Source organism: Lissotriton vulgaris, chromosome 2_1 (assembly GCF_964263255.1).
Source record: "Lissotriton vulgaris chromosome 2_1, aLisVul1.2, whole genome shotgun sequence".
NCBI classification, from domain to species: domain Eukaryota; kingdom Metazoa; phylum Chordata; class Amphibia; order Caudata; family Salamandridae; genus Lissotriton; species Lissotriton vulgaris.
The window spans coordinates 1,439,003,586-1,439,015,807 of record NC_141687.1 but is presented as its reverse complement, the minus strand read 5'-3'; the positions used below and the strand labels follow the sequence as shown (position 1 = coordinate 1,439,015,807).

At 42.2% G+C, this 12,222-nt stretch overlaps 1 protein-coding gene across 3 annotated transcripts in view; it reads right to left on the bottom strand.

Annotated features, from left to right (window-relative positions):
* SYTL1 (synaptotagmin like 1) overlaps nt 1-12,222 on the bottom strand; it is a 444,266-nt gene that overhangs the window by 186,957 nt on the left and 245,087 nt on the right. The gene's annotated exons all lie outside the window — the stretch shown is intronic.

Here is a 12,222-nt window from a genome sequence, read left to right as displayed (position 1 = left end):
AGGAGGACTAGGAAGGCAAGGATTAGGGGACCAAGGCCAAACAAAAAGGATGAGAGAGACAATTAGCACACATGTGAGCAGGAACATATGGACTAGCACCTACAAGACACAACTCAGGCAGATTAAGACTAAGACGTGCAAGAAACATGAAACATGAAAAGGTTTTCGGAGAATGCAATCCAGAAGATTTGCGAGTAGGACCAGGACCTGGAGGAGTAAAACAGAGAGAAGCACTAAGATCAGAAGCCCTAAGACCACAATTCAAACAAGGGCAACCCAGAAAACCAAGAGAGAAGCCCCAAACATGGAGAACCGAGGACCAAGAGAACCAGGATAAAGAGAGCAAGGAGAACCAGACCAGGTAAATTAGACCAGGATCCCCAGACCAGGAGGGGCTAGGAGGAATAGTAAAATCAGGACAAGCTGAAACATGTAGACCATTGGGACCAGAATGATCAGGGTGAGAGTGGCCAAGTTCGAGAGAACCAGGATTCTGAACAACTGGACCAGACAGACCACAACCTGGAGGACCAGGACCTGGGAGAGCCACGACCTGATAGATTATTAGCAGGAGTGCGAAAAGAGTCAGGCCCAGTATGAGAAAAGTTAATTATTAGTTGGGGTGGTTGTGAGACATCATCAAGCAAAGATTTCACTATTCCGTGTTCCGTATTCCATATCGGAATAGTCAAGCTTAACTCAAAGAAAAACATATGTAAAGCATTTATTAACCCAAAACTGTCAATATGTACACAACACGACACAATACAAAATCCCACTTCACTTTAAGGAAATATGTATATTTTCATCTTTAAATAGACACCAAAATACCAAAAATGAGATGAAGAGAACTGGAGTTATGATTTTTGCAAGATTTTCATAAATCACTACTTTTTCCTGTGAAATGTTTTAAAACTTTTAAAAAGTTTTGTAAATCACTATTTTTCACTCTTTGCGATCATGGGTGATCATATGGCTTTAATCAAACATTGCTAGCTAGCAAATCATTAAAAACATCATAGCACATTTAAATGTTATATTATGGAGGCCAACTTGTTTCACTGCCACCACAACTCAGGCAGATTAATCGGGTCCGGAGGAACTTGGCTGATGTTGGTGTAACCAAAAAGACACTTGCTGTTTGCCACTGGTATGCCATTTTTAGTGGATGCAGAATACAGGATTACGGACTGAGAAGACATCAATCAAGGTCCTCTGGCCCCAATGACTACAGAACCAGAAGGAGGCAATCCAGGAGGGTGGTTATGCCACTGGAAGGTGGCAATGACTAGCAGCTGAGAACCAGGAGGGGGACTAGAGGAAGAGTATGAGGATGATGCGATTCTAGGTATTCCTAGTTTTTTGCCTTCTGAAATTGCTGGCAATAATAAATTACCACACTTAAATCCTTTCTTAAAATATTTTAGAAATGTTTAGCTTATCCTAAAATATTCCAGGGCTGGAATTAAAATACCATATAAGCCATGTGGGCTATTTTGGAGAAGCTGCACTTTTCCCAAATATTGTTAGACCAGAGCTAGAAAAGTAAATTAGCCTTCCTAGCATTACAAACCCCTCTGCTGCCCTTAGGGTGCAACTAATTCCAAGCCACATATATGAGGACGTGCTCTTAGCTACAGACGCCACACCTCTTGTTAAAGTTCTTAATTACTCTTCTTAAATCACCACTCCCTCATACACTTCTCATACTGTTCAGCTCACATAAATCACTGCTTAACCTCCTAAGCTACCTTGAAATTAAGTTAGTCTGGGAGATGAGCGTGAGCAAAACAGCAGCATAGCAGCAGAGCGGAGCTGCGGAGCAGTGTGACGCCATTACAGCATTGGGAGGCCAAGAAGCTGAGTTTGCGGCCGCGTGGAAAAAAAACGCGTTTGAGAGCTACCGCACTATGCCTACTCATACCATGAGTTGCGGCCTGTAGACTGCAGAGCTGCACAGCTGAGTGCCGGTCCCTGAGGGCTCCTGAGGGCTCTGTGGAGGAGGAGGTGACTGGAGGAGCGAAGCCAGCTCACAGGGGCCAGAGTTGGGCTGCTTGGTGAGGTGAGGGGGGGAGTGGAGCTTGAAGGTACGGAGCGGAGCACCTCCACCCAGAAGCAGGCTGATCTTTAGGCTGTTATCCTGCTATTATCCTGCTGAGGTCCGAGGACAAAGGATTGAGCAGGGCTGCCCAGAGACACACGCAGCAGAGGAGCGCAGAGGAGCTCAGTACAGGCGTCGCACTAATGAGGAGCAGGGGACACTTGTGACACCAAACAGGTATCCAGCTTGAAAAACTCTCTTGCATTGCGGAGGGGCCATCTTCCAATGTGATTTGATTTAGAAATAAGATCTCAGCATTAACCAGCGTGAGATGCAAAAGTTTAGGCCTGAAACTTATTGAGCTCAAAGTAGGTTTGGCACTGCTGATATTCTAGTGGAGGGGGCGCCAGTTGGTGTATTGAGCGGGCTGCGAACACGCATAGATAAACAAGTTGGCCCATCTCTTCAGTCATATACATACATATTGGCCATACATTATATATATATTAGAAAACTTTGTTTAATGTGGCTGGTTCCCCGTATTCACCTGTCTGCCATCTTCACTAGTCTGCCGTCTTCACTAGTCTACGGAGAGATCGGGAGAGCTGCAACGCAGAGTCCTTGACCCTGACACTCGTCGACCTTTAACCCGAGGTACCTGTTGTTATAATATAATATATGTAGTCAGATGGAGGGATAAAGATAGAACTATGACTCTCTTGTAGGGTTGTCCTTTATAGAGTGATCACGGAGAGGCTGGTATAACCTTAATACCTTGAGTACCTGGACCTGCACCACTAAGAGTACGGTATTCAATCAGACCCTTGCGAACTTTGAAACACTGTAAGTGGCGCTTGTAGACTCTGAAGGAGGTGGCTGCAGAGCAGAGAAGAGTAAAGGAAAAGTAAGGGAAAATGCCCCCGAACGGGAAGCCACGTGGGATTAAAAAGACCACAAAAGCTGTTGTACTAAGAAAAGGTAACAAAAAGCACCAGCAACAAAAGACATTGGAGAGAATCAGCATAGATTCAGTGGAAGAAACATTGACACCAAATAATCATGACTGCCCACCAGCCCCAGTAGAAGAAGTGAGTGGGACTTCTTTAGAGCAATCTATAAAAGAAATTTGTGAGGAAATATTTTAAAAAGAATCCTGAAGTATGCGAATATTCCCTGCCATTGAGGGGAACTGAAGATAGAGACAGCATGAGCAGCCAAAGGACTGGAACTGGAACGGGAGTAATATTGGGTGTAACAAATGACTCCTTCCAGGCATTAGTTTTAGACCAAGGGGGATAAATGAAGGGGAAATGTTTGAGTTGGAGCCCAGATCATCATCATCACTCCATTTGTCTTGAAATGGAAGGGAAGGAGAGAGCCCTAGAGTATATACAACACCACAACGGGAATCTAATAGTCAGGAGAAAAGGGGAACTGTAACTCCCCAGCAAAGTTTTATCTACAAAGATACCCAACAATCATCCTTGGCACTCGATATGATTGCGTCCTCGGAATCATCTCTATTAGAGGTGATGTTCTTAATGCAAAAAACTCTCCAAGCAGTATTAGAAGCCTTAGTTGAGAATAATAGACAAGGGAAATCCCATAAAACTCAACTAAAACTGATTGCAGAAGAGTTAAAACAAACTAATAATTGTATGCCAAACATAGTATGTCTAGTAGTGGAGACGAGGGGGCAGGAGGTAAATGTACCCCCATATGTCCATGAGAATAAAGTCACACAGGTGAATGAGGTCATACAGATTGAAAACTCCCCAACAGTATACATCTCAAAGTGCCCTATGCGGGTAATAAAGAGGAGTGTATACAAAAGACGTAAAAGAGATAGGACCATGTAGATGAGTAGAAAGATCAGAAATGAGTCACAGAAAACATTGCGAAAGATAAGGGAGGTATACCAAAGCCAGAATATAAAAAAGGATGTTGTAATTCTAGGAAGTGAGGGACCACTGACAAATGAAATCTTAAATAAAAAGAATCAAGGGATTCAGAATAGGAAAGTGATAATCACATCAAAGAAGATGGACAACCTGTGCGGAAGTGCGCAAACTCAAGGCCGTGCAACACAGGGAAAATTAGAAAGAATGGGGAGCAGGGTGGGGGGTGTACCAGTGGGTTCAAGAATGAAGGGTGAGCCTCATGTAGTTCGCTCAGGATGGAGAAGAGAGGGCATACAGCTTGAGTCTGCTCCCATAATTAGGAGAGGCACAAGGATGTATGACAGTACTGAGGACCTATGGGTGTTTATGGAACCATGGGGGCAAAGGGTGAGGAAAAAATGACAAAGGAAAATAAAACCCCTAAATCGTGCAAATCTATTGCAAATCCTGGTGAAATGCCCTACATAGGGGGAGGTTACATCTGAAGATTTAAGACAAATAGGCTTTGTAACGAGTTTAGAAGGAAATGGGGTAAATAAGGTGCTTTTCTTTCCGAATTTGTAAAACAGGCGGTGGTAAAGGCAGAAAGAGACCTGAAAAAGGAGGGTGTAAAGTTTGTGAAGGTTAATGAAATTGAGAGAGAAGGGAATAATTCCTTGAGCTCATTGGCTCTTCTTCACCATGCAGGTCTTTGCCCGGAGCAAGTACAGTATGAAGCATTAGGCGCCTATGATAGAAGAATCTACACAGATAAAAACAAGGATGGTTAAAAGTAACAATACCAAATTCCACATACGAGCCAATGCTGAGTAACAGATATGACCTCCTAACTGAATATTCAAATAGTTGGGAGGACAATTTGTCCGGAATGTTAAGCGAAGTGGACTAGGACTCAGGGTACTCGCACTGCCTACTGACTCTGTCTTGGAATATTGGTGGATATAGGAGACAGCTAGCACAAGACACCTTTAGAAAAATGTCAGGCGTCTACGACATATTGTGTCTGCAGGAGTCCTGGTTGTGTGAGGTACCCATTCCAATAGATGGTTTTTTTTTATGGTAACTAAGGAGGCAGTACGAATGAACTTGGGCCGAACTTCAGGGGGCTTAGTTACTCTGGTATCAGTAAAAAAAAGCTAACTAAATAATCAAGTTAAATGTAAATTGTAGGTGGCTATTGGCATGTCAGGTAGATCTCTACAGTGGGACCGGGACAAAAAGAAAAATTATTGTGATAAATGTATACATTCAGCTAGGAGTAATAACAGATTAAGAACTACAATTGTGCATGCTAGAGAAAGATTTGGAATCCATATGTATGATGAAAGCAGCATATTTGATAAAGATTTTAGGAGATTTTAACCATAAACTACAACCATCCTTAGTGATAAATTGTTTAAGGAAATTTTAGCTACCTCACATATTCCTTATGCTAACTTTGGTGGCGTAGGTAGTGCCGTACAAAATAAATATTTGGTACAATTCCTTAGATCAATAGGACTATTCTGTGCCAATGGACAAATGAATTTGGATTGCCCGGCAAAGAGACTTTCCGTGCAGGGAATCAAAACTGCCCAATTGATTGTGCTTTTATTGATGCACGGCACTTTAAGGATGTGGAACAATTTGAGGTATTGCAGAGAGAGGGTAGTGATCATTGGCCTATAGAATTGCTAATTAAGATGGAACGGGAGCCAGAAAGAGAAAGAGTGATCCCCTTGCAGATTGAATACCCGAGACGCATAACCACCCGTATAACCAAGGAGAGCCTGCAATTAGTTAATCATTTGTTTATTGATTGTGCTGCTGTTGGTAACGTACCACAAAAAGAAAAAAAATAACATGGTACGAGCAGACTATCGAGCAGGTGGTAAATTGCCTAAAAACAAAAGTAAAAAAAGGGCCTGCCCAAAACAACAACAGAAGTTTAAAGAGCTGGTTTAATAATGAGTGTAGACATTTGAAACTTAGGGTACCGAAATGGGAAAGACAGTTAAGGGAAAACCCAGAAAAGGAGACAATGGAGAGCCTTCAAGTGGCGAAATTGGAATATAAAAATAAAATGAGAGAAAGAAAACTAGAATATAAATCCCAAAATTGGCAAACAATGTTAGAAGTGATAAACACAAACAATATAAGGTCTTTCTGGCAATTGGTAAAAGAGGGCAAGGTACAAGGGGAAATGAGATGTTTGGGGGTGAAGATGATTGGGTTATTCATTTGAGCAACTTATATAGGGGTGAAGATTTGAAAAAGACCCTGAAAGTAAAGCCTGAGGAGCTAGAACAATTAAAACAGCATTTTTCCTTTCAAAATATAAAAAAAACAATTGAATATTTAAAGCTAACTAAAGCTGCAGAACCAGACAATCTTCCCGCTATTATTTTGAAAAATAATATAGATTGGTGGGCCGGCTTCTTAAAAACAACCTTCCAACAAATTCTTGCGGTAGGGTCTTTCCCTGAAAATTGGAAGGGAGCAATTATGAGACCAATCTTTAAAAAGGATGATGCTATGTTGCCCCAGAATTATCGCCTCATAAGCTTACTGGATGTGGGGGAGAAGGTGTTCACCAAAATATTCCTAGGGGTATTGAAACCCTGGGCAGAACAGCATGAGCTGATACCCATAGAACAAGGGGGGTTAACCCGTTTACTGCGGCCCCGATTTTCCCGCAGTGCAGCCCTTCCGCAAAACGGGCGGGGCCGCGTCGGCCATTGGCCGACGGCAGCACTGGGGAGGTAGTGCTGCCGTCAGCCAATGGCCGACGGCAGCAAGGAAGGGGTTAAAGAAGAGCACTCAACTGTGGATCACTGCCTTAGTCTATGGGCATTGGCAAGAAAGGCAATAGAAGTGCGTGGCAGCTTGTTTTGCTGTTTTGTTGATTTCTGAGCTGCCTTTGATTTTGTAGATCGTAATATATTGTGGAGTATGTTGGCAAAGCTCAGAATCAACAAAGCTGTTCTTTCATTAATCCAGGATATGCATTCTAAGAATTGGGCGAGAGTAATCCTGGATGATCTTGGGACATTATCTAAGAAGATTCAGATAATGAACGGCCTGAGGCAGGGCTGTGTTATAGCCCCTTTGTTATTTTACCTGTTTTTATCTGACCTGCCAACTACATTGAGAAAAGCAGAGGGACTAAGCCCTAAGATTGGGGGGAACCCATATTTCTTGTCTGCTATACGCAGATGATTACAGGCTGTGCGAGTAGAATGTGATCTCACAGCCTGGAACTATCGGAGAATACAAGCAACATTTAATTTCTAGAAAAGACTGAATGGAGAAGGCCCCCTCAAAATAGCATATCTCTGTAAGAAGGAATAGAGACCAGCGATCTTATTTGGGCGGTTCAAGCAAGGAATAAACTAGATAAGTTATGCGCTAAATTTACTTTAGAGCAAGACCATTGGAAATTAGCACAGCAGATCCCAAAGCGGGAGTTACGGGCCATTATTAATGCGAAGGCACGAGAAGAAGATTAATGCTATTTGAAGAGCAAATCTTCTGCCCGATTTATGATAAATGGATGGGTTAATGACGACATTTTCCCCTATATAGATGCTATGCCTAACCCAAAGCTCAGAAACATAATATTGAAATTTAGAGTCAGCCTAAACCCAAGTAACATTAATGGGAAGATAAAATCACTAATGTCAAACGACCAAGGTCTGTGCTCTTGTGGCCTACAAGTAAAATGTAGTAGCGAACATATTTTGCTGGATTGTTTGTGCTTTTTAAAAGAACGGAAAAAATGTTAAAACCTATTTTCATTGTATATAAAAGTTTTAGTAGAGACCAAGCACTTAGCTTATTGACAAATATGAGATTTTTAAATGTGGCATGTGCAATAGGAAGATTCTTAATTGCTATACAGGAGTCACTGAAGGAAATGGCATAGGTTGAAGTGAACATATGGTGAAAATTCAATGTTACCTATAATCGGGGACTATACGGGATTTTACAAATATATAGTTAATGTATAAGCAATTCCGTGCTGCCTTGATGAAGAACTGAGAGATCTTATATGTGGGTCTTTTACTGTCTATTTTTGAGGTTTTTTATTGTGTAGTATACTGTTTTATGGTAAAACCTTTGGGATAAATCATGTTTTAATTGTTTGTAAAGAGCTATTTTTTTATGGTTAATTATGCCAAATAAAATATTCAAATGGAAATGGAGTTAGTCTGTGGCCAATTAATTTAACCAGAACATATTTACGATTGTATTTTTCTTTCTTGACAATTTTGTTGAGGGCAGAGTTTGTCAAAAATGAAGTATCAGGTGAAGATCGCTTTCTCCCCTTTTCATGACACCACCACTTATGACTCCACCACCTTTCTGTCACACTCAATTTATGGGATCCCAGCTTAAACGGTTTTAATTTCTAGCACTACATGATGGTCAGCTGGGTGTTTAGAAATAGAGCGTATCATGCATTCTGCTTTTCAACCACAAAAGGATCACTGTGGTGTAGTTCTCTGCCCCCGGAAGTAGTTTACCAGAACTCCTCAAATATTCCAAGCCCCCTTCTGCATTCACTTGAACCATCCTGCCTTTAAGGAAGCTACCAATGATGACAATTGAGAGGGATTTTCACGATAAAGTCAGGATGTTGGGAAAAGTGAGTGATAACAATACAAAGAGCCAAACTATATAGCCGATTACAGGCCCACTTATCTTTTGATCCATCGAGGTAGAAAAAATGAGCAGCCGGCCCCCGCGAATAGAATAGCTGCGCCAAGGTACGGGACATCCCACTGGGAGGACTGGTTGAGGAGTGGGCTGGCTAATGACGTGGTTTCGGGATCGGTGAAAGAAGAAACAAAACCGAATCCTAGGATGTAGGGTATTTAAGGCAGGGTCTCGAGGGGATCGTCCTCTTTTGTCTTCCTGGACCTAGCCGTTGAAGCATCGGAAAACCACCCACCCACTCAGAATTAATAGTACAGCGGAGCACTGACAGTTAACAACAAAGAGGTATGCTCAACAAGGGAGGTTGAGCGGCCGGATGGACCCCAGGACGGGGTAGGATTGAAGTGTGCAGTAGATTGGCGGTGAGAGGGACCGGCCTGCCGGCCGACCTCAACTCTACTGCCTTAAACACATCATTGAAGGACTGAGTTGAATTTTGGGGAGGATGCCTGTGTTCAGGTACCTCGGAGGGCCGGTGCGTTATACAGTGCCCTGGACTTCAAGTAAGATAACTGTTTGTTTGTTGTACCACATTGTGGCCTGACGGCACGATGGGCGCAGTAATATATCCTCCGTTATCAACAATTTGATGCTGTGTCACCTGAGATTGCAATTTTAATTTCACTGTGCATTTGATATGTGTATGCCCCAAGGTTTAGCCATTAGTCAGGTACCTCTGAGGGCCGAGGCGTTATGCGGTGCCCTGGTTCAGGTAATGCAATTGTTACTGTTAGCGCGTTGTGGCCTGCCGGCATAATGTGCGCAGTAGAGTGCTCAAGAGGATGGTCAGCTTAATGAGATGCTGAAATGTATTATCTATTTTACCATATTAATGCTTTGACATATGTACATCACTAAAGTGTGAGGCATGTATATCTTCCTTTTACCAAGTAGTATACCTATATTCAAGTAGTGGTTATGTGGAATTAACCGGTTTGATGTTAATAAAATCTACGCCCTGGACAATATAACCGCATTATGAGATTTCATGGGCCTGTCAGAGTGTGGGGTGAGAGGAAGGTTGGCAGTGGTAGTGGAGAGAGATGTGAGTGTCACGTTGTGCGCACACTAATGAGGTAACATTAACCGGGTCTTAATATAAACCTTACATTTACAATATTGAGGTCACAACTATTACATCACAACCAATCAGAGGCCTTAACTCATACTCAACCCAAGGTAAACACTAGTATCCCCTGCCAAAATGCTTATTACAAAATATCGATATGCATGACATCGACTGCAAGATATCAACTTCCCCAATACAGTCAGAGTAACTACATTTATAATAATAAGTCTTTGCTCATTTAAATACGTTTTTCTTGACGATTTTGGCTAATCCACATTTTGCAGTTGATATTGTTGCCGGTCGTACTTCAGGGGTCGATAAAAATCGACAAATGAGTCTGAAACTCTTAGTCCACACAGAATGCAAAAAAGCCAAAGCTCTGTCTGTTGGCACCCGACGCACCGGGCAAACCTGGGTGTGGGCGCCATGAAACATGTCCTTGCGGTCGATTAACGCCATACTGGAAAAACCAGTTCAATGTTTCACTGAGAGCCGGAGAGCGCGAGCAGCGAAGGGTGGCCAGGACTGAATGGGAACTCACCTGTGCAGCGTGCACCTGGCGCAGCCGCTCCCCGAGGGCAGAAAGCCGGAGGGCGGGTGTAGTGATGGCGCAGTAGGTTAATGCACCTGTCCAGGCGGCATGCGTTACACCAATGGTAGCCGCCTGGTCTAGAAGTGTTCTAATTTGCTTAACTGCTGATTTATGAAAAACAATGTACTTCCGCAGGTAACGCTTCTAATGTTTGCACGAGTGGACTCAATGCATATTTGCCTTTTTGGAATTCTAAAAAAACATTCCAACGTGGCTGTTTAAAGTCAACATTTAAAATGAAACCATTAACCGATGTTAATACATGTTTACAAAAAATCAAAAGGAACAAGGTCAAGTAGAAACACAATCCTATAAGAAATGTTTTAAAAAGATCATATTTTGGAGTTCTTAACATGGTAACATGTATGCGACCCGGCCACGAGCAAGGTAAGGCAAATGAACTCCAGAAGATAAATCTTCCTGTGAGAACAAATCAACAGAGGCAGAATGCAGTTTCAGTTCACAAACCAAATAATTCACAGGAAGGAGTTGAACGGGGCATTTTCTTTTGTTTTGTTGAGAAAACCGAACAGCTGGAGGATTACAATATTTGAAAATGAAAGTATCATTGCAATTTTGAGCTACTTCCTTGTGTGCTGAAATATTGTTTAATAGGCGATGCATTATATTTTGGGTTGTGTATCTTAACCGGTGTACTACCATTTTTTAATTGAATTATCAAAAAACGACAACACAGTTTTCACCAATTTCCAAGTTGTCACGGACATGCTGTGGAGTTCCAGAACCCTGGCGGGAGTGCCCAAATAAGGGATCTCTAAAAGAGATAGAACTGATTGATCCCAGTTGGCATATTATGGGGTGAGGGCGCAATGCAGTCTTCCATCCTGCCAGTGCATCCAAACAATTGAATTAGTAATATGAACACATGTCAGACAAAATACACGAGGGACTTACCCACTATATACAGGTGAGTCGAGTAACCTGGCATTCAAAGAGCCAGTACTGGTAAGACCGATCCTGGATTTCTGTACCGAGGAGGGCAAAGTGGGTGAAAATAGGGAATTGATTCAATTCAATTTTCCCCTTTTGTCTGCTTTTAATTTATCAGGGAGGACGGGGGTTGGAATCGGGGATGAAAATGGGGAACTAACTTTGTGCTCGGTCAACTAAGACCACCCAACGAATTTCCATGAATTGAGGTAGGCAACTCCAGAGCCCTCGAAATTCTGTCTCTGGCACAATTTCGATGACCTGAAAAGACAATTTATTTCTCATTTTAATTTTAATCGGAGCCCATTTATTTAAGCGATAATAACTTTAGATGTTAGATAATTTTATTCGAAAAGTAAAGTCACATTTGGAGAAAGAATAGTGTACACCAAACATATAATTTGCCCATACTGTAATTAAAGTTGTCTTTAGTATTTGTATACTATATATAAAGGCGCATATTTATGAGTGGGGTTGCACTGCACTTGCACCACCCAAAGTGGTGCATGCGCGACGCAAGGACAAAATGTGATTTATTAAGCCAGGCAAGGCCACCTTGGAATGGAAGCATTCAAGTAGAAAGGACTGCCTGTTTGAACAGAACAGCATATACCTTCACAACTGCAAATCCTCCGTCGAGCAGGTCTGTGCCTTATCCGCATACGTGTTGGGAGCCATTGCTTTTTTAAAAAGGACTCACCCTACATAAGCCCCTGGCCTCAGACCTTCCACCCTGTTGGCTGCTTGAAACCTACGAGGCCATTGTTATGCACATCCCCCTACCACACATCCCCAACAGCCTATGAATCAATGGTGAAAACCACAAATCGACTTATCTGAGAAATGAACGGCTACAAGAAGTTTTTAACCTAACAAACTCTAGCACCATTAGACAAAACCAACAAAATCCAACTCCCGCTCTAAGTATTTTCCAAGCACTTTAACAGGCTACCAAAAAGGAAATATCAAA